Raw genomic sequence first — 22,756 nt, 5'->3', positions numbered from 1 at the left:
CTCGTAGGGATAATCCTTAACTAGGTGTCACCTAATGTCTTGACAGATCTGCGTAGGTACCTCGTAGCAGAGCGGCGACGTCGACTATAAGATTTTCCAAATATCTATTAAATCAAGTAGGTACTTAACATAAATGAATAAGACATTCCTTAATTTCGCGACAGTATTTTTTTATAAAAATTTAATGGACTTAATTATTATCAATCTTAAGTATTTTCATGTAAGAAGGTATTCGGACTGATAGATTCACGTTTGAGAAATTGTTGAAATAAGTAACAAAGAATTCTTTTACCTTCAAAATATTTTCAATAAGGAATTCTTAGATGCCTTTACTACTTCTGAAATAGAAGGATCTCGAATGGGTAACATTTTTTGACCTGTGTAGCGGCGGGCTAACTTTGTGCGGCTAATGTGTTAGGTGTCAGGCAGCAGTCACGGTATAGTGAGTGTCTCATTTGTATGAACCCCGCGACTCACATAATTGCGTTGTCTAGTAATTAGCGCGGCTGGGATCCGAACCGCCGCCCGCCGCCCGCCGCCCGCCGCGCCGCTCTCTGACCTGTGCGGCTGCCTGGCTGTCTCTGAATAACATTCTGAAATACTTTTCGTAGCCAATTTAATTTTCACACGGTAATATGATTTTTAAATATTCCTTTTTCACTTCGTGGAAAAGGAAGGCACTTTTTCATTTTAATTATTTGTAAGCTTTATAGGATCGTACGCAATTTGCGAATTTTTATTTGCCTAACAACTACATAAGTGTTTGTATGTTTAAAATATCATAATAATGCGAGTCGCAGACATTAGTACTCGTTGATGGAGTGCCCTTGTAACAATGCGATACTGGAACAACGTATCTCCCGAAACGAAATACACAATTTAATATGTTTAACGTAAGCCAGCAATAATTGATTCCGACGAAATTGAATATTGTTCGAGTACTTATTGCAAAAAACAAAACTCTTGACATAATAAAATGTCTGTTTTCCTCGAAAGTATAAGAACCTACCTACGGGTACATTACACCCACTACACCCACTCCTCCTGCTGCTTTCTTAGGAGAGGGCGGGCCATTTACTCAGTTATTGTATAAACAATATTAAAGTATGTAGTTCCAGTTACAATAACCACTACAACTGCTTTAGTTCAGCTATATAGTACCGAGGTCGCAGTATATGAGCTGGCAGTATCACCGATCGTGTGATATTGTTGTTACAAGACGCGGCCTGGACTCGTCGAGTGGCCGTCTTTGAAACAAAGCCTTGCATTATGAACACTATATAATATTTGAATATTAGAGCGGTCCCTTGTTTGTGTAGGGTCACACGCCGGCCACACAACGTGCTATTATTTCGCTGCGTAAACATTTCACTAAACTTCAGAAACATGTTTGTTTGGTCAAGAAAATATAATTGTAGTGCGGACTTGCGTAGCGCCCGCACCGCCGCCCCGTGTGTGTGTGTGTGTGTGTACCTCATACACGAGCGGGTACACTCTCATTCTCTCAAACGAGACTTGAGCGAAACTTGCTATTTACTTTAGATTAAAAATACCTCAGTTATGTATTATGTACGGCTCTGAAACAATCTTCCAAATAGCGCCTTTGTAAGCTTCATCTAAAGATTATCAAAGTGAAAATAATATTTCAGTGACGTAATTATCGTAATTCATAAAGTCTTTCATATCTTTTATCTTTTTGTAGAAAGATAAAACATTATCCTACGTTGTTAACTTGTCTCGAATCAAAATGTTAATGTGCCGTTACAAGTAATAACAATTTCAGCCATTCGTGTCGGCGATACACTATCTCTGCTCATTGACAGTCATTTTCACTTTTTATCTATCAAGTATACTCGTGTAGGAGTGAACACTAATTACTCATACTCGCAGTGGTGTTGTTGTTCGGTTAGTAAATAAATAAGTAATATCCCGGCAGTGAGAGTTAGTTCCTGGTTGCAGCGAGGTAGCTCCCGGCTAGCGTGCTAATTGGTTCGAACATAATCTTCGGCCCCCGAGCGCCGCGCCTGGAGCCGCCACGCTCGCTCTCCGACAATGGAAATACATTTTCATCTGTATTTCCAGTGTTTCCGCGATATCTTATCTGTTGCTACACTTTTTATTCAATCCGCCTCAGGATGGAAATATTTAATTACTTTGTAAATTGCATCCAGTGGGCAAACGGATAATATCTGCTCTCAGCCGGAGCTGGAATTACTGGAGCAGCAGGCGAGTGGCAGGCATCCACCATTTATTCCTCGGCCGGTTATCACGGGCCGTATCAGTAACGGACATCAAACGATTTATTCCGCAAGATATTTATTTGAACCTGTACAAGCTTCAGTAACGTTGTCGAATAATAAACGAATAATTAACTTATCCCGCCACGGCGGAGGGAACAATTCATTACCCGAGATGAAATCGTCAAATTATACGCACTTTAGAAATCATAAAACGTAAAATAATGGTTCGCAATTAAGTTTATTCAAACATTTCACCCTTTCTGCGCGAACTTACAAGCCAAGTTAATATCACAGAATATTTTAAATTGCCTTTGCCCTGCACTATTTACCTTGAAAAATTAAAAACATGCTATCTCTCTAAAATATGAAAGAGTCTAGCAAAGCTTCACAGCTCTTAATTAGAGATTCGCTGAATAAATTATGCTTTCAGTTATATTTTTATGTGAGAACATATTTTTTGAGGTGCGGCGGGGCTCGTTCTTGTTACCCGACTGCGCCAGAAGGAGGGTAACAAGAGTACTACTGCATTGATTATTGTTATTATTATACGATTGATAGTAATGCAAGCGCATGGAAGTTAGAGCAACTCAATCTAGGGTCGTTGTGTAACGGAGACTAAAGCACATAGTAATCTAGAATACAACAGTTGCCGCGCACACTGCACAGTGTACCAACCTAGAGTCCAATGTAAACGTGCGGAGCTGGTCAGTTCCACTGTCGCTCACGGCTAACTGTGTTTAAGATCAAACACGGTTTCAATCACGGCGCGATCAAACAAGCTCGCGGGAAACATTGATTATGTCGTAACTTTACCATTCCTCCGTATAATATTATTGGTTCCTCAGCAGTGATTTCCCAGGCGGAGCGGCGCGGCGGTTGCAACCACTCGCTCACGTACAATTAAATACAATATCCAGGGAGGAACATACTGAGCCTGCAGCTTGTGCTAATATTTGGAGACTGAAGCGGAGTTAGCAGTAGCGACTGATATTTACGTAGATCTGCGACAATCCGATTAGTGCGAGGTGTTACATGGCGTGTCGTGTCGGAACTGTTGCCAGGATGTGTCAGAGAGCGGCGCGTGGTGTCGGCGGCCGCGGAGTATCACTCCGCTCGGCTCCGATTTCTATGCAAAACGCAGCTTGTATTGTCACACAGGGGAATAGGAATTGCATTCCCTTTGTTCGCCGGCTCGGTGCTCGTGTCTTTAGGATTTATTGAATATGGTTTGAAGTCGTACCCGCGGTGGTTGTATTACTGAAGTTGATAGCTCCGTATTGTTGCGAGAGAATATCAAAGCCTGAAAGCTTTCCTCGACCATAAAAATATAATACGTCACATTGTATCAGTTCGCTTCAAGGAAATTCTTCTAACATTCCTTATAACGCTTTCACAGCATTCATGTATGTATGTGTGTGTGTGTGTGTGTGTGTGTGTGTGTGTGTATGTGTGTGTGTGTGTGTGTGTGTGTGTGTGTGGAGGTCAAATGTAATGTTATTGTGAAGGCGGTGTATTCAACGCGTTGCACATCTTGAATGTTTTGTCGGCTTTGTTGTTTGTGACAGTGTGGCTAAACTCTTGGCCCGGTTATTCACTTTCACCATACGGGTTATATAATAAATAAACAAATTAGCTTTATTCAGAAATCTAAATAAATACAAACATAGGAATATTCCTCATGTAACCAAAGGAGATCTCACATAGTTTGGTGCTTGTTAATCCAGTATCACAAGCGCGAGGCCAGACATACTAGTAATTGTAATTGGACTGTAGGACATCATATATTTCTATAAACACAATACTTATCATAGGTTGATAGAAAATAATACGATTCATGACTAGTTGAAGATTATTGTTATTAACTTATTAGTCATTTGAAACTAAATTACTAGCTACTAAATAGGTAGCTAAATTGGGTCCCAACACACAGACAGAAACAAACTCCACGAACGAGGCGATACATTTGTTTATACATACATTTTGTTTTACGTCTCCACGGTTAGTGTAACAGATAATTAGAACTTTTCTAACTAACCCTCGGTTACCGCTCGTAAACGGTAACTAGGCAATGGAAACGGAAAGTATTCCTGTTAGCATGTACGGTACCTGTGCAGGCTCCTTGTAGTTGTATGCGATGCGGGGCGCTCCACTGAATATCGTATTAATTAAAAGTTCCCGCCCACATTCTGTACTAGAAAGTGAGACGACAACTTCACCACACACGCAGCCACTACATTGTCCCAGGAATTACATGTCCCATGTAGGATACTAGTGTATAGAACCTACCTAGGCTCACCACGGCCATACCGTGAAGTTTTCCATCAAACTTTTACTTACATAGCGGGGTGGTGACCTGTTTAGATACAGACGGAGCTCTCATCTTTAGTTTTGATATTCCAGATACATCTTGTTTCATATTTCGAAATTGAATTCTAAACTATATTTCTATATCTGTGAATTTCGATTTTAACCAAGTTTCTGTGCAAAATCTGAAACAGTTGGAAATGCTGCGATGTTGGAGTGAAAGGTGCTCAGTACTGGACTGACGTCGATGTTGCTACATTATAACATGGGGTTGTAAAGGAATCGCAAATAGTCGCTGTATTGCAGACTCAACATTATATAAAGCTACGAAAAGCGGGCTTTTAAAATGAATATTCGAAGAGATCATTAAAACTTGTCAATACGAGTACCTGAACGTCGGAATGTAAAAATATTTTCTTGCGAAATACGATGTCATACTTACATAAAATGGAAATAAGTATTTTACTATAGTAGATAGTGGCGGCGGCGACGGCGACGATTGACGTGCCACCATAAAGGATTATTTATAAAACTTGCAGCAGTACTGAGTACTCCCGCTAAAGGAAGCTCTCGAGTATTGAGTAGGGAGGTAAGCAGCTTGCGGTCTACCACGAGAACAGAACCATTTGCATTCAATATTTTTCTATTTTTGGAATAATCCGTTCCTTTATGTACAACAACAAAATATTCTTTGACAATTTATTACTTTACCTTTATATGAATTTGGTCTAGTTTTCTTTACCTACGTCATCTTGTAATGATAGATAGATTTCCAAAATGAGTGATAATCTCGTCTGTTACGTCAATGGGCTAATAGCATAACTACCAGAAAGTGCCCTGTAAGGCCGCGTCCCTGGGCAGACACAAGCGTAGGCATCGCGTTATGTCTAGGCATCTACAAGAGAGGTTATAAATATAAATTGAATTATGATTAGCAGTTGTGTCGGTAATAGTTATCGATTGTCGGCTCCTCACGACAACAAAGAACTTATGATTACGGGTACAAGCAGGTGACAGTGTTACAGTATACGAGGACAAAGGGCTCAGCAGTTTTCTAATACCTCAGCTGTAGCTTCCCACGGCGGCCATGGTGGCACGCGAGCCGTCGCAGGCGACACGCGACAGATTGCGAACAATACACTACACAGCCGGGCGCGATACATTCGTATCCTCAGCTGATCTGTCAATATTTTGATTATCTCTCACATTAGTATAATTTCCCGATTGCATTCGTTTGTCGCGAGTGCAATTGAATGAGCATATTTTAACTTTCTTAATTTTTCAGTAGATATTATTTTTTTTTGAAAGTTTTCCCCTGTCTCTAGGTATTGAGAACCGCATACAGCATGGTGTGCAGTGACCATGTAGTTCCAGCTCCCAGCCTGTTCCCTCTGCAATATTTATGAAAGCTAACTGTAAACATTCGCAGTTCACTGAGTACTTCACGAAATATTGGAAAACCGATTGGACGCTGAATTCCCCAGCACGGTCTACCCTCTCCAATAGAAACATCAATACGTACTTCAAATGCCCCGCACTAGTGGAGTAATGAAACAGACACAGACAGACACGCATATTAGATATTTATAGGCTCCGGTACATTGTATTTATGGTACGTTACATCACTTCCGGGCCAAACACTAGACGAGAATGTTAAACATTCAGTAGACGGACATTATAAGTCGAAGTTATCGCGAGCTACTGCTCAGCGGATCTAATAAATGGATTAGCTGCAAGCGACTCGTAAGTCAGTGGCTTCGTATTAATAAGATTACAGGTGAATAGCGCCTGAATTGCATACCACACTGCACTTTTATTGAAAATGAGCTTTCGATATTGGATTATTGAACTCACATTCAGTAATGTACCGTGCGCCGTGCTCCTACTCGTACATCGTGTATAATCCCCCTCCTCCCTCCATTCGTCATAGTGCGCTGTATTAAACATTTTGTTATAATCTCTTGTTCCTTGCTCACGAGCTAATAAACGTTAACGTAGTTACAGGAACCTGCTTTCATTAAAATTTATTAAAACCGAAGTATGTCCAAGTTATTTTTAACTTCAGCAGCAATTAATTACTGCCGGATACTAAGAACTAGTCGGGTAATAATAATTTTAATATTAAGGCTATATATAGCTTCCGTTGAGAGCCTTATGACAAGAAGCGGAGCCAATATAGTGCCGGTGTACCTCTTGGAGACATTTCTCTAATGAACCAAGTAGTGTCGCCCACGCTGCACACACATTGTTTATAAATATTGTGGATTGATGCTTTTAGTTTTATGAAGTTCCCTGCACAATGTTAAATTGATTAGTTTTTGTTGTTTTTGCAGAAATAATGATAGCTATGAATGTGTATTTTAATTGAGAATGATTAATGATATAAAAGCATCGGCAATCAATGGCCATTACTTCAATGTAAGTGATGCAAACATTGTGTTTGTTCGTGGCATCATTAGTTTATAGAGAGCTACGTGGACTGCAAGCTGCGAGTATGTAGACACGATACCAACTTACACATGGCGTATAATTTGAGTACCATGTTCTTAACGCGTATTTAGATAGAATATATTATTCAAATGTCATAACACCAGTGATATCAAATTACTTTAAACATTATACACGTATACGTAGGTACGCAATTGCTGCATATGACTAGTTTCAAATTAACTTTAACTTAGCTCTTAAAGACAATAGCTCGACGAGTGTAGCTTTCGAACGTATAACAATTCTTTCGTTCCATTCTTTAAGTAATTTCCCAACTTCAGCAGCTGCACAACTGGACAGAAAAGGTTATTATTACTTTTTGTTAATACTCGTATAAAAGTATTAAACTCCAATAGTTCCCATTGAACATTGCATTGCAATTTTCCATCAATGTAGTTGTCGCGGGAGACAGGTGAAATATTGAAGAGTTCGGTATTTAGTAATCCGGTGGTCGGATGCCGTGATTAAGCCCATTCAGCGGCGAGGCTGGCTTTATATTAGAAATGAGCCGAGGCCGGGGGATTTCTTTTTGTTTGGTGGCTACAGTCTGTCTGTCTGTCTGTCTGTCTACCAGTCGCCGTGTCGCTGCCAATATCGGACGAGATGGCGGAGTCTCTCTCCTGCGCAGATTAAAATCACGTCAGACTTTTATTTCATTGAACAATCTTGTTTTATTGAACAAATGGCGGACGGTGTATTGTCAGTTGAGGTAATCGTTTCGCTGGATCTCGGTGATTAAGTTATCAAATTATCGGTGTAACAAAGAGAGGTTCTTTTGTCGTTCAAAAAGAGTGAGTCGCTTGTAGGCTCAACATCATTGCTTGACAACTGAATGGGGTCGAGTTGTGTACTATGGAGTCTGTGTTTTTGTGAATGTGGACGTGAGGACTCGTGCAGTATCTGGTGCACATTTTGAGACATTTTTTCTACTGTCTTTGATTATTAAAATAGTCTCAGACACATAGCGGCTCAGATATGACTTTGATATCTGATATATGATATTTCACTTCACAGTGTTTGTCAATTTAAATTCTGCTCGAAATAAAACCAACAACTGCGTCTGTCACGATTGAGATATTTCTCCGTGTGACACGTCGCTGACGTCACAGAATGATGAGATTTACAAAACACCTTCAATCTCCCGCAGAAAATAAAAATCTAAATCAGGTTGTTATCTAACATATGTTTAAGTAGCAAGTTTCCACCTGGCAACTGTCACCGTTGTAGGACTCTAGCTTCTATTGAGCAGACGATAGTGGCTAGAATGCGATGTATAGTTTGTTTAACAAGGAAGCACTCAGGCTGCGGAACTTCCCGTTAAACAATTGATTGATACAATTAGTTGCGGCCGGCTCCTTCAAAGAGTTTAATTTTGTGTCATATTACCTGCTGCGTCACAGTAACTGCTGACGTTTACGTTTCCTCCAAACCAGAACTAGATCACAGTCCAGCTGGAGATGGAAACGAATTCATTTTGATATTTGTTCGAACCAAACTAACGCAAGGAGCAGCGGCGAGCTGTTAAACGATGTTAACACTTTATATTATTGTACAATGGAATCCTCGGCGCCTGAATTGTGAACTGAAATATATCTGGTATAATCCGATCGTGATGTTCCCGGCGACTGCTTGTTAAACTTCGCGCCCCTCGCTGCCTCGTGACAACTTTAAAGTGGTGCGTACTTCAAGGTCGGGGGATGGGAGCTCGCTGCTCGAATTCCCAGATGCCTAGTAAATATAGCACTTTACAAAGAAACGTTCGTGTTACATCCATTTTGCATCGTTACACTTGTGAACTAGAGTCGTGCCTTCAAAGAGGAACTCGAAATTTCGGAATCCAGCTTTATTTCGTTTGCAGTTCGAGCGCAGTATAATTTTCCAATTTGCGCAGTTCACGGAATAAATCTCCTTAAAGCTCCCGCGAGTAAGGAATGTGCGCGCTAACGCCCGACCCGCGACTGCACCTGCAATGTTGTGTTGTATGCAGTTTGTGTTCATTGCTACTTCTGTTGTGTGAAACGTTCCCACAACAACAGGTGGCAAGTTGTTCTGTCGGTTGTATTTAAGGAGGATTGCTTTATTTGTCGTCTGGATATAAACTCTGTTAAGTTGTCGAGTCTAATAACTTTTAAATCATACTTAGTTATCACGGAGTCCCACCGCATGGCAAACTGGCGAGGAGTATCAGACACACCTGGTTGTAGCACCAGCATTATAATCACAGAACGTATCATGTGTACCTTACAGTTCGGATGGTGACAGCTTTGAGTGAATACGAAGTTACTTTCATTTGTATCTCATTCTGAGCAGGTTCAGGTCTCGGCGGGGCTGAGACAAACCGTATTACCTTCGCAGCCGCGACACAAAGGCAACCGACATACTTTACTATAAGCTATTTACATATAAATTTCAAATACGCTTTTATATATTAAGTATAAAGAGAAGTTGTCAGTTACGGCGGTATTGGAGGTTAGGTTAATACAATCGCCAGATTTGTTTTAAGGGTATTATTCTTCAATGTTTACATGTTTGGTTTAATTTTCATCTCTCGTGTCCACAAATTTACGTAAAAGCGACATTGAAGTAAATAAACTTATTACATAAACTACACCAGATTATAATTTCCCACTTGACAACAAAAGTGTAAAGTTGAAATTGTGTGTACATGTAATAAATACAAGACGCGCCGCCCGCGCCGCCCGCGTCGCCCGCGTCGCCCGCGTCGCCCGCGCCGCCCGCCGTGACAACTATGAAAGAAATTCACTTCGAGTTCACTACAAGTGTTGTCAGCCAGAGTTGTGGCAAACTTACCAGTTAGAAAACTTTTTGCTTTTAATTAAATTCTCTTGTGTGATTAAATACTACGTTTGCAATTGATAAAGGAGCTAGAGGTAGTTCCCTAAATAGTCTGGATTAAATAACTTCTTGTTAAACTTTTGACATTTACAACATTAAAAAGATTTCGACCGTGGAATGACTTGTTTGTGGAAACTTGAATAGTACAAAGGGCAGTAAATATTGCGTCCTGCCGGTCCACGTGTTGACGTGGAGTAGTGAAGTCATCATTATGTTTACTTCTTTACACGAACATTGGAAAAAACTATCATTGTTATGTTTTTGTTTTATTTTACTTTAGTTTATTGTTGGTTCAGGATACTGTGACAAGCTACGCGATGGATGTGGTTAGTTAGTTAGTTTAATCACTGCAAAATTAATGCAATCATAATATTATTTTGGTTTAATGTTATTGTTGTGATAAAAGCAACATATTTTCACAAATTGTTTTTACACGTACTCGTGGTGCGTTGCATGCAATCATAATATTATTTTGGTTTAATGTTATTGTTGTGATAAAAGCAACATATTTTCACAAATTGTTTTTACACGTACTCGTGGTGCGTTGCAAATATTATAATTATAGATACTCGAATTTTGATAAAACATGGAACATGGACACAGTATGCGCACCTCGCATCGTGTTGCATTTGGTTTGGGAACAATTCCCCACACGGACACGCCGGTCGTGGCTCGGTGGACACGGACCAACAATTTCTACACATCCGTCACTTTGTAAACCAAGGAACTAGAAACGTGGACATTTTCAAATATTTTGTAATAAAAAATGCGAGGCTTTGTTTATTTATTTAAAACATCGTCAAATGATTTTTCTGCTTGTGTTAACCCCACAATGTTACCATAAAATTAAGTAAGGGTAGTTAGCAGTGGCAGCGACGTAGCAAGCAGTCCCCTTGCATACCCCAGTACTGTCCCAGCCGCGGTCCGGCGAGGGTCCACCCGGTGCCTGCAACTTGATGGAAAGTTCGCGTGACTCGCACAATTAGTGGCGACGGGCATGGAGTGTGCTTGTGACCGAAAAATAATTACATTACCACCAGGATAAGTGACGAGGTAAATGGAAATTTATTGTTGGAAACTAATAGCCAGCACCCGTCGCTAAATATATTATTATATTTCTAACTGGAGAAGCGTTGAAGCAAACTAAAGTCTAGCGTTGTAAACTTATAATACTGTCAAAGTAGTACGAGTACGATACTAGTCGTGTAAGGGAAAGTAGAGGGAACCAGATCACGAGGCAGATGACCAGATCACGACTTGATCAGTCCAGCGCATAGCTGGACTGATCAAGTCGCATCAATCAAGAAACCCTGTGTCAGACTGCGCCAGACAGTCCACAAACAGGGAGAGACGGCGGCAGGTCGCGAGGAAAGCAGCATTCGCTTTCAATACAAATACGGCTGCCTCCAACTGACCACGACCACTCTGCCAAAAACGGAACGGCAGAGAAATATAAATACAATGTCATATTATTATTATTTTATTGTAATGTATATTTCTGAGATGTACTTACACATGAAGAAAATGTAAAATGTCACGCAAGTAGGATGTATTTACTATCAGGGCGGGCGAGTGTGGGCGGCTGGCGGCTGAGACGCGAGGCGCGAAGCGCGCGGCTCACTTGCGCGGCAAATGTATTCATCTGTGATGCCTTTGATACTGCAAGCTGCACAGATCTCACTCGTGCGGCTTAATATATATCTCTCTATTTATCTAAGATTCCCAACTACTCGTGCTCGTTTGACGACAGTCCTACGCTTTAAATCCTAAACCTTAAGTAAGGAATACGTATTCAGACTTGAGTGAAAACCTAACATCCGCTCCTCAAAGGTTGTTCAGTAATTATGTGATATCACAATGACCTAGTTTTATTTCAGTTCATTCTGCTTCAGCAATATTATCACTACTCGAGACTAAGATGACCCACTGACCCTTTACTGACATGAAAACTGATCGTAAAAGAATTTTCTCTTTGACGGAGGCCGCAGCAAGCGGTTTATGATGAGAAAGAACAGAGAGCGCCAACAACAGCCGGCAACAGCCGCGATGAGTATTATTTAAAGTTCGTTAAGTTGGAAACATCCGTAGTGAGCGTGTCCTGTAGCTGACGTACTGGCCGGCGCGAGTGCTCGTCATTATAAACTTTACTTTGTATCGTAAAAATGTATTAACATTAATAATTCTGCCAAATTAATTCTCAACACATTTTCCTGGAAGCTCTCAGCTCGGCCCGGGCGTGCGGCGGCAGTACTCGTGCCTGTAAACTCCATCGGAAAATGGGAACGACTTTCAGTCGAGTACCGATACTAGTTCGAAATGATCTTCCTAATTGAGCTGTCAGCAAAGTAATTGTTTCTCGCATTCGTAGCGAGTAGTTCCCCAACACGCGCACATTGCAAAATGAATCCAACAAGAGTTTTAATTAACCGGCACGTGCACTAAAACTGAAGCCGCTTCAGATTACAAAGCTGTCGAAGTCGGAACGGTCGCAATTTGCAATTTTTAACAAACCTGGCTCGTGTGGCCGACGCTTAAATCATTACAGGCTAGAATCACAGGAGGGGGACTATGGAAGGGAATTGCTTCAATCACCCGATTGCCTCATCCGCCTGTTAATATTCTATGAATTAGACCAACTTTAAATCCCTTCGGGTTAGGCAGTGTGTTGCGAGTGTTTTGATCATGTCTCCCGCGGAGGAGCGACTTACTTAATTGGTTTTCTGATAGACGAACGTTACAAACGTCGCCTGTACTCGCATACATCGCCTTCACTTTGGATAAAGACAAAGAATAATAAATTCATTGTAAGTCAGAGCTCGCGGCTGCGTGGCGATATCAATCATCTCGCGGACTCCATTATATTGGATTATCTTCGTATTTCGCATAAAATGAGCAACAAAGTGTAGATGCACCTCCGCAGCCCGCGATCCTCACTGCGCCAGTATATTAAAATATAACGAAAACTTTAAATTACTCAGGGATTAACTCATACCTCGACTGCTTATATTAAATCTCAAAATTTTATTAAACTTTTTATACAAGATAAAAATTTTACAACAACAAGTTATTTTTAACTGTAATGTAATATTTATAAAGTGTAAATTTGTGCAGCTACTTACTATGAGGCTGTAGGTGGTAGGAGTGTAGTGTGTGCATAGTTGTGAAGTGATGGAAGTGTGTATGTTTGTGTGTCGTGTGGCGAGCAGCGACTGAAGTGCGACCATTATCGGCCGTTGTGGACACTACAAACACGGCGCGCGTTTTATTGTCACTTACGGTTCCCACATGAATAAATTCTGTGTTACAATTTAAACGAAAAAAACACAACAAATTGTTGAAATAAATTGAGGTTTTTTCTCTCTAACAATAAATAAATTCGTGAATTTACGCGAATATATCCGAAAAACGTTAAATAATTCATTCATCTGGGGTTACACAACTTGTCGCTGCTGAATATCGTGGTTCCAAGATGTAACTCTTTATTGGCCACAAATTGTAAAATTAAATATGGGTTTTATAATAAGGTAGCTACACGGACGAGCACATTGGCATTATGCCACTACTTACCATAATTTCCCAAAACTTTTTTACCAAACCAAGTTTTAAGCAGGGTTGCCAGTAACTGAAACTTTAATGTTGCCACTAGAGATCATTAGTGACGTCATTAAAGTTTCAAATGTTGGCTTATTCAGCCGCCGAAGTCGGGAAGTTATGCATAATTTACACACGTAAACAGTTTCGCGTCGGATTGGTTTACTATTTGATAGACAGTGACGGAGATCATTTAGATCTAGTGACTGGAAACCTTCAACTATTATTGACGAGCTCCATATTTATAATGTAATTTTGTGAGACATACTACATTAATTGTTATGGTTTCCGTCAAACAGTTACGTGAATAAACTGAAAAACATATTAATTCATTGAGCGCAATATTGTTCCACTCTCTATCACCTTCAGTTGTCCAGGTAGCTACTAATTTAAGCCGGGTAATGTAACTTTCTATCCTTTTACTACGAAACGACGAATCCATTTTAGTTGATGTGTCTCCGGAGACTCCTTCAAACTCCGCCCAACTCTCTCAATGCACCACACACCCAACGTTCGCTCAGAATTAATTTCCGCTTGATTCCATTACCCGGCGACATAATTGGCAACGGATTTATAAATAGTACCTTGCAGTTAAACACCTATCGCCGCTTCAAGTGAAATGACACGCGTGACGTCACGATCCACCTCATCTCTGCACGAGTGCCCCGAAGTCCTGAGCACCCTAAAGGTACAGGAAGCCGGAAGGAACAGTGTAGTGAATACGAGCACCTTACGTACCTAACTATCACCCATTATACGCATAAATCGTCGACATTAAATACAATTCCATCTGCTCTTGCCATCGTTTTCAGAAAAATGTTTCACCGTGTCAGTGAAGCTACAGGACGCTAAAACTCCCGTCCAAAAGTCGGCAACGGACTTGTAACTCTTTTGGTGATTCAATCAGATGGTCAGACAATCAGATGACCCATCCATAAAAATATTGGAGGACGTCTGTTATTTAATTACGTGCATAAGCTGAATTATTTGAATAACAAAGTGCACCGTGTTCCAGTTGATTGGCCATCAATCATAGTCCCGCGGCTGGTAATGTGCCGTCGCGTTATTTCCAGAGCAGCACCGTCCGTGGGCCGGCCATCATCAAATGATTAGCGACCATATTCGTTTTATGGTGCACCATTGTCACTTGACACGCTGCAAGTACCCATCAAAATGCCATAAAACCCTATTTCGTCGCCACGTAGTTTCTATACATGCGAACTATGAAATGAACATGATTTATGTGTGATTATACGAGCGAGGTCACAAAACGGTCTATTTCATTACATACTCGAACGTAACAAAGTGGCTGAACTCTTATTAACTCTCGTAGTAATGTAACTTGGCTCTTTGATCGGGTGGTTTACATAATTGTTTGTTATTAAAGCAGTAGCGACAGTATGCAAGTGCCCGCTACCGGTCCGCGCGTGCCGTCGGCCGCCGGGTCCAAATTTTGCGTGCAGTGCAGTGTGCGCAGTGTGGGCCGTAATTTGCGGTAAATGTCGTTTAAACATTACATATTAAAGTGCAAAACTAAGCTGCACTTACTCACGTAGCGTACGTTCGATAATACCACTTTAAAAATCTGTACTTTTTACAAGTACACCTTAGAAGAAGCATTTTCTTACCGCGTACGTCCCCAAACTAAGACACACAGAGGTCGTTCTGTGAAACACAATATTTACTAATTTCTTCTCATTACAACAATGACAACAATTTCCAAAACATAGTTAAAAGAGTTTGTTTGTCACGCTGAAGTCTGAGTGAGTACCCGAGCGGTCGCCGACGGCTAGGTGGCTGGGAAAAGGCGCCAACTTCCGGTTTTGTGAAATTTTTACCTCCCTAGCTTATGGAGGCAAATGTTGTAAATGGCGACTCTACTTAACATTAATAAACGATTTTTGGCGTTTGTATCAAAAATATGTGATCGGGTGTAGGTCGTCATATTAATTAGTTTGATAGTGGGAGCACACACACACGCGCATCCGATGTGCAGTTGCATCTGTGTAGGGGGTGTGGGCAGCAGCCGCGCGGAGCGTGCCGGCTCGCTTGGTCGCGGCGGGCGCCGGCTTGCGCGGCCATGTTGCTGTTTCACGTCTACCAAATGGGCGGGGTCCAGTTCCACACTGAGACAGTAACGTGTATGTTGTGGGCAGGTGTGCGGCGGATCCCGCGCGAGGCGCGCGCCCTGCGCAGGCGCGAAGCAACAGATAGCAGCCGCCGCGCCCCGCCGCTGGTTATCGCGCGCTCGCCGTCGCGCTGACCAGACGTGTATGCCTCCGGTCTGCCGTGACGCGAATCTCTCTACTCTTCGCGCGATATTCTAGCTCGTAGTTTTCTTCGTAAATTTAAGGTACGTATCTTGAATTTTTTGTTTTATTTTTTTTATGATTAAATTTTTTTTTTATTTATTCGGGTGGGTTGGAGTGATTTTAGGGTACCGACGGACACAGTTGTGATTTTAGCGTTTAGGCGTTAGGGAACGGGAATTTGAATTTAAGATTGTGCGGTTTAGTTTGAGGCTACCTACTTTATATGACGATCCTCTGAATTGAAAGTAGCCGCATTAACTGATTCAGGTTTAGTTACAAGTTTAAAATGGCAACTTATCACTTTAGTAAAAGTTAAACCCAAAACTTAAGAAGAACTTTTCGTAATAAATCCGAGTTTATATTTAATGTTTAATTTTTGTTTAATTTAGATTTAAATATTATTTTTTACTTTCTTTATGTTAAAAAAACATCAGATATCTAAAATTGTATAAATGAATGTGCGGTTTTCCTGAAAACTATGTTTTGCGCGGAAAACTTAAGCAAAAGGCCATAACATGTATTCAGCATTTTTTTAAACGTAATTGAAGCTCCAAAAATGTATAAAAATATTTTGGAGACCAATAAAACTATTTATAAGTGGCCCAAGATGAAGAAAACTCAGATAAAAATTACCTGAGACTGAATTGTATCGGGAAATTGACATATTGTTAATTTGAGCGCGCGACCGTCAGTTTGTGTGTCGGATCATAGAGACGGACAAACTTAGCTAATGACGGGCCGCCGATTGCCAGCCAGAGACCAGTTAACGAGCTGCCTGGCGGTCTCGGCTCGCCGCCTTGCCGCCGAGACCGCGGCGAGCACACAATCACATTGACGCAGCAAATTGATTAATTTCACCGAATATTACTTTATGATTGTATTCTGTTGCCGAGATTGTGCGCTCGACTTCACGAAACTCGTTTATTTTATTAATTTGTCGTTTAATGGGCCGCGGCCTGTACTTACTCCGGCGGCAAACTCTCTACTTGATACTCTCGCTCCGTTTGCGGCCAGATAAAGAAAATTGGACATTCAACAGTTCCCATTGAGACGGGTTTACACGTTCAAGGTTATTTAATTGTTTTCGAGGATCAAATGAAGATAAAGAAGAAGATTGAAATAGTTTCATTTCGATTTGAAATCGTTTTGGAAGTTCAAAGAGGTTACTTCGGCGGTGTCGTGTTTAAAATTGAAAGTCTTTACCGTCTTTAAAAGAAATTTACCTAGTCTGTTTGAAAAAAAAAACAAGGCATTCCATCTCATTGCGCCGCGGAATATTAAAGGATTGTCTAAACAGACGGAGATCACAACGCTTTTGATACCAGATGATGGATGGAATGTTATAGATTGGTCCTTGTATCGGCGCAATTTTATAAATCAAGCAATGGAAAGCCGTACAAATAGAATAAAGCCTGCGCTAGGCTTTGTAGCTCTTTTAAGTAATTTGTGCGACAAAAAAAAGTTCAACAAAGGAGTATTTTATTATTTAGTCGAGAAGTCCCGGCTCCCGCTGCGTCTCGTGCGGTTGACAATTTTCAAAGTCCCTTTTTTGATTCCCGGGTCTTAGAAAGTTGGCAGAAGATTTTTCTTAACAACTTATATCGATGTTAGATTGAAGTTGGAAAATTCGCAGTATTTTTTCTCGCGGCTCCGAGATGTGGCGTGCGGAGCCGTCGGCGTCGGCTCCGGAGATTTATGTCAGAATCCCAAAAGTTTGACAACGGGTGTAACCAGGCCGTATCATTCCTGTTGTGTAGCCGAGGGCAGATGGCAATCGCTCCCTAATATACTGTACTTGTATACAGAGCCAGCGGCCGCAGCTATTTACTTAGCTGAGTAGAAAGGGGAAAACTTACGTCTGTTTTAGGATAGAAACTATAATATAATGGTTGCCAACATATTTCTATAGGTATTCTTTCATTTGTTTTGTGAAAAATAAGGTTTATGAGAGAAATATTAGACTTTTACGGGTTGACATCTCTTGTTGCTTGATTCAATTATGAATAATTATTGGTGGACGAGCACACCTCTCCGTTCAATCGATGTTACGATCCATAAATAAAATTCTAATCGTCCGATAGACAGTTGACTAATACCTTCCCTCGTAAAACACGCTCGCCACAACGAACCTACTTAAAGATGTTCAGCAATAAAACTTGCCTTTAATGCTCTACTATGGCTTTATTGCTAAATATGAGCAGCCGCGGCACCCGGCACTCTCCCCGCTGCCGACACTGTCCCAGCCATTCATTTACTCACTGTAATCGATTTAAGATAGATTGCAAACTAATTACTTGTTTTAAAATTTGATTAGTAAGTGTTTAGTGAATCAATACTTACATACATAGGTAGAAGAAAAAGTAAATTGAGTAAATTGATAAATTCAATATCTCTAAAAAATGTTACGAAGTACAACTGTAGGATTGTTTTCATGGACTACAGACTTAAGTAAGTCAAAAGTTTTTGCGTTGGGATCAAAAGAAAATAGGATTTTGTGTATTCGTGAATCCGTAATCAGTATTACCTGGCGGTGTTTTGATTGTGCCTGCAAGGGCCGCTGTGTGCCGAACTTTACAGGCATTCATTCGTAATGAGCTGTTACATATTCATAACCCAGCTTCTTATTCTCGTTGATATTTACGTGTGCGCGCGCGGGACGCCGGGTCTCCTGCACCCGCCGCCATGTATCTAACAAGACACTGTAATACTTTAACTAAATAATTTACGATCCAAGTACTTGGAAGTAGTTTCTCGTTGAAGAGTTTCGCGACTTTAACAATTGTTCAAAGAAGTTAGGTTCGCCTTCAGTTGTACGAGTGGTAGGCAGCAGGCCCTGAGTACTTCAGAGTTTTGGTTAATCAATCTCACAAATTAACAAGTTAATCCTAAGTAGAGTGATTTATTAATTGGTTCGGCTCCCAGTTGGCTAATTAAACAACGTTGTACAGTTTTATTTGTAAGTTAAACATTACGATGACGTCATGCCGATGTGGTGTAGCAGGTTTGAAGCTTTATTGGATAGTAAAATACTAGTAATTGGGACCTTTTTGTAACGGATCGATTAGACAGGAACAAAGAAATAGTTCGGCCTCAAATCTCGGCCGTTCACAAATAATTTCAGTTGAAAATCATTGTTCTGTTTCATTTTAGTTGAAAATCGTCCTTCGTGTAACAATATATCGATCTACGAATAAAAAGTCTATTGAATTACATAAATTATTAAACAGTAGTCAGTTGTAACACTACCTCGTAATGTACCACACGGTTGTGAACTCCCGACCTCTCCATACTCTGAACAATTAGACTTGATCCCGTCGTGGTGCAAGTTAGATGGCACCGCGCGAGTCTGCCATCTCGGCGTGATTACGGCATTACACACGTACTTAGATTGGGGGCAGGCAGGAACTTGGCCACTAAGTCACTCGTGTACTGGATTACACACACATGTACGAATTACAGATCATACATTTGTTATGGAGATTTTAGCTTTGTTACCGTGTGGGTTTTAAATAACGGCTTGTCTTTTAATCTCTGAAGGAATAGGCAGTTTTGATCCAGGCATAATTCCAGATTTTGTGCTAAAACTGAAAAATTAATAAAAAAAGGTAGTTGTTACCTCTACGTTACACAAATACAGGATCAATAAGAGCTAGCTCTATATATTATACATATTGTTGGAAGTTTTTTGCCTTTAACTAAAATATCGTCAATAATATCTGAACATAAATTTTCCTCAATGGGTACCTTTAGTGCGTACACCCTTTTCCCTTTACATTATGATTTCCGTGTAATAGGGGCGGCCCTATCGCCGCGTACAGGTACACCGGGACATTGTACGCTAGGTACGTGCTACTTAAACTGACAACTTACAACTTTAGGCTAAAATAAACTTTCGGTTATTATTTCGATTTGATATCTTCTATACATAGTATAAAACAAAGTCGCCCATTTTGTCTGTAGTCCCTTCGTATGCATAAAACTTTAAAACTACGCAACGGATTTTGATGCGGTTTTCACAATAGAAAGAGTATTTTCTCCGACAGGTTTTTATATATAATTGAAATACATTGAAACTATATTAGCTGAGTTATAGCGATTTATGTCCAAGAAGTCAGAAAAAAATCTAATTGAAGATTGCATTTGTGCGTGCGCCGCTTATACCGTTGGATACAAGTAAGAACAATGTATAGCAAAAACATTGGTCTTTATTAGTTCTACAAAAAAGTCCGCGATGACATATATCCAGCTTTTTTATTTAAGTCACAAAAACTACTTTTCTGTATTAAAAAAACATTTAATTCGTTGGGTGATGTTTAACTGGTGATAATAAGTAAGTTCATCATCACGAGCATTTAATTTAGATTATTTTTGCAGTTTACAGTGTGTTATTTAGACATATAGTTTAGGAGATATCACGATATTAGTATTGCGGCACGGTACGGGCCGGCCGCGGCGGCGGGGGCATGCGTTGACTGTATTTGTCGATTGGATACACGCAAACGAAGTTGCGCGGGTCATAGTTACAGATAAAGGACAGTTTTTTATATTACAGGAAAATACGTTTTATTATCTAGATGATTGTTTCCTAAGTCGATTGTCTAGCACGGAGTAAAGTATTATTGTCTATTATCAGTTTTTGGCAAATTATTAGTTAGAACGGAATCGGAAGGTGGTCCTCAGTGTATAACAACTAGGCTTGACTCTATACGAGTAACAAGGGACTTATAACACAGCTGGCCTAGCACTGAGCCGGTGTTACATTTGACTAATGTGACATCTTTAGTGTCGGGAGATAGACGTTGATGTTGGCCAACACCGAGTCGCAGTATCACGGTGCGTTGTCAATGTGACGGTGGTGCTCATGCGCAGTGCCCGCTAGGTCACACGTGAGTGCGGCGTGTCAGGGCCGCGGCCGTCGCGTCACGGGAGCGACACGTTATTGTCCGGTCCGCTGCACCGTGCACCGTGCACCGCCTGCACTCCCACTGCACACCGACACCACATGCACTTCTATCTCTACTCCACTTAGTTGGGGTAAATCGTTCGCACATCACTGCTATAGCTGTATTGCAATGGAAGCTGGGAGTGATTGAGCAGTAATTAAAAAATAAAATCACTTGATGGTGATAGGATATAGAATTTTTCGATAGCTCTTATTTCTAACGTCTCACTTATTAAGTATTCTTTAGATAAGATGAAGATATCGAATTAAAGATATTACCGCATTAAGATGAATTTATACACAGCTTCATAATATCATAGTATAAAGTAATATTTACTGTAAACTACATCTCACATTGCTCCAACCCGTCTCTCATTAGTTTTTCTATTTACTTTATTACTGCGTTAAGCGTTAACGTTTTCAGGAATGATGTAACGGTACACAGCGCACGTATAATCCCTCAAAGAGATTTTAAACCAGTTTTCGCAGTAACAGCAGGTTCATCAACCAGTGCCGTAATCTGGTAGAACGAGGCTCAGCTTGTATTCTATTCCTGTTCCTTAATCAAGTGTAATCGGTTCCTTAATCTAGAAGTAAGTACAAAAAGTTTGCGGCGAGTTCTATCAGCGCGTTATCTTAAACCAATAGATTCCCTCGGGGCCGACAGCTTAAGTAGTGTCAATTGGGCAAGGGGGACCTCTGATAAAACCTTAAAAGCCTCCCGTATCGGCGGCTAAGTGAGGAGTGAGAGGCCCGCGCCACTCTCCCGTGGTCTCACACCCGCCGCCTATTGTTTATTTATACTCCGCAAATACCTGGATAAGTAAATTGAGAAGTTTGTCTACTTTGTATTCTTTACGCGGCCGACTATTGCCAGTCACTGGGGTATTACTTACCTGAGATTTACTCTATAATTCATGGAGTCGAGGGGAGCCAGCTGGTGAATTACAACAGTTGGCTCTATTCTCCATGAACATGCGGCGGCGTTCATCGTTTAATAAAGCGTTGGTGAATTTTAACTTGAAAAATTCCGTGAAAGTCTTTGAAGGGCACTCGGCAGCCGGAACCGGATGCCGGATAATTTGATTAATTCTATGACACGAGGGCAAGCGGTTTCCTATGAAACGCCGGCGTTTCAAAAATCGTTAATTAGCTTTTTAATTGTCTAGTGATTGGATCACAACTGTATCTATTATATACTTACTGATATGGAAATAGCAAACTCCAATGTGAGATAATTGATGACGATGTCTTAAATGTTAAACAATGTGCTAACTATACCGTTTAGGGAGACAGACAGATCACTCTTGGCGTAGTAGATCAACATCACCGCTATAGTGTCCTAAGACTTTGGATATAGTATAACGTTCGGGAGTATCACGTCGCAGCAACAAACGCGGATGTCCTGTGTCGCGCACAGAAGCAAATCAACTTGTATACCATCCGGAAATTGAAATCAAAGGTCTCTTCAAGTGTTACGGAGGGAGGGAGTGGTCGGCAGGAGGACAGGAAGTCGGAGGGAAGCCGACATCAATATCGTCAGAGTAAACTTCAATGCACATCGTCACACGTCGCAATTTACATATTCATACTTGCTTTTCAATTTCTCCGCGAGGTTTGTCCTTCGCTCCAGTGAAGGCAGGCTGTGGGTTACATCACAAGTGGTATGAACACTTCCTTGAAATAACACTTACGTCATCGCTATGTATCCTGCTGGAAACCCTTTTTCCTACTAACTACTGTCGGTAGGATTACTAATAAAGGCTGTAGTCGTCCTGGTGAACAGCGGTCACTGTAGGCAGCATGAGTATACTAGTATCGCCCGCGGCGTCACGAGTGCTTTCCCGGCCATAGAGGATAATGTTTAATTACATCATCATATTCGAGGTGCAGCGTTCTCCGAAAACGATGATGCGCGCCTTATGTAAGCTAATGAGTAATGTTTAAATATCATATACCGTCGAGTACACTTCTCTAAATAGTTTCTAATTAGGTACGTCAGTGTTCCCAATTCCAGTTATGGA

General features: G+C 40.8%; 1 protein-coding gene across 7 annotated transcripts in view; it reads left to right on the top strand.

The window, feature by feature from the left end:
- LOC118269304 (adenylate cyclase type 6) overlaps positions 1 to 22,756 on the top strand; it is a 153,648-nt gene that overhangs the window by 16,039 nt on the left and 114,853 nt on the right. For 6 of the 7 annotated variants that reach the window (XM_035584414.2, XM_035584390.2, XM_035584382.2 and 3 more), the window contains exon 2: positions 15,635 to 15,831. The exons of the other annotated variant lie outside the window; for it this stretch is intronic. The gene's annotated coding sequence lies outside the window, so the exon portion shown is untranslated. The remainder of the gene's footprint in view (positions 1 to 15,634; positions 15,832 to 22,756) is intronic. 7 annotated transcript variants of the gene reach the window in all.

This window comes from Spodoptera frugiperda, chromosome 25 (assembly GCF_023101765.2).
Source record: "Spodoptera frugiperda isolate SF20-4 chromosome 25, AGI-APGP_CSIRO_Sfru_2.0, whole genome shotgun sequence".
Classification (NCBI taxonomy): Eukaryota; Metazoa; Arthropoda; class Insecta; order Lepidoptera; family Noctuidae; genus Spodoptera; species Spodoptera frugiperda.
This window is presented reverse-complemented; position numbering and strand designations above follow the sequence as displayed.